Genomic DNA, 293 nt, shown 5'->3' with positions numbered 1-293 from the left:
TTTTTTTAATAACCATTGCGTGTTCCCCCCCCCCCCGATATCAAGATCATACATCCGTACACGCTACACGAATATCTGCGCGTTTTTCTGTCCTTATATCACGCGCAATTCGCTGAATATTCACCGAAGTGGAGAATGTTTCCAATGAAAGTTGTAGAGGAAAACAAGACACATTTTACAACCCGTAAGCCTTGCAGTTTTCCAGATAATGAAGCAAAATGAGCCAACGCCATGAAGTCCTCCGCTTCACGTGCATTTCCTCCCATTTTCGTACACGCCACGAACAAATCGTT

The 293-nt window shown here is 44.0% G+C and overlaps 1 protein-coding gene across 2 annotated transcripts in view; it reads right to left on the bottom strand.

The window, feature by feature from the left end:
- The window catches only part of LOC111872434 (SLIT and NTRK-like protein 1), an 11,379-nt gene that overhangs the window by 5,810 nt on the left and 5,276 nt on the right, over positions 1-293 (bottom strand). The window lies entirely within an intron of this gene.

Source organism: Cryptotermes secundus, unplaced genomic scaffold (assembly GCF_002891405.2).
Source record: "Cryptotermes secundus unplaced genomic scaffold, Csec_1.0 scaffold247, whole genome shotgun sequence".
NCBI lineage: Eukaryota > Metazoa > Arthropoda > Insecta > Blattodea > Kalotermitidae > Cryptotermes > Cryptotermes secundus.
Note: the sequence above shows the minus strand (reverse complement) of the source record. Positions and strands in the feature narration are given on the sequence as shown.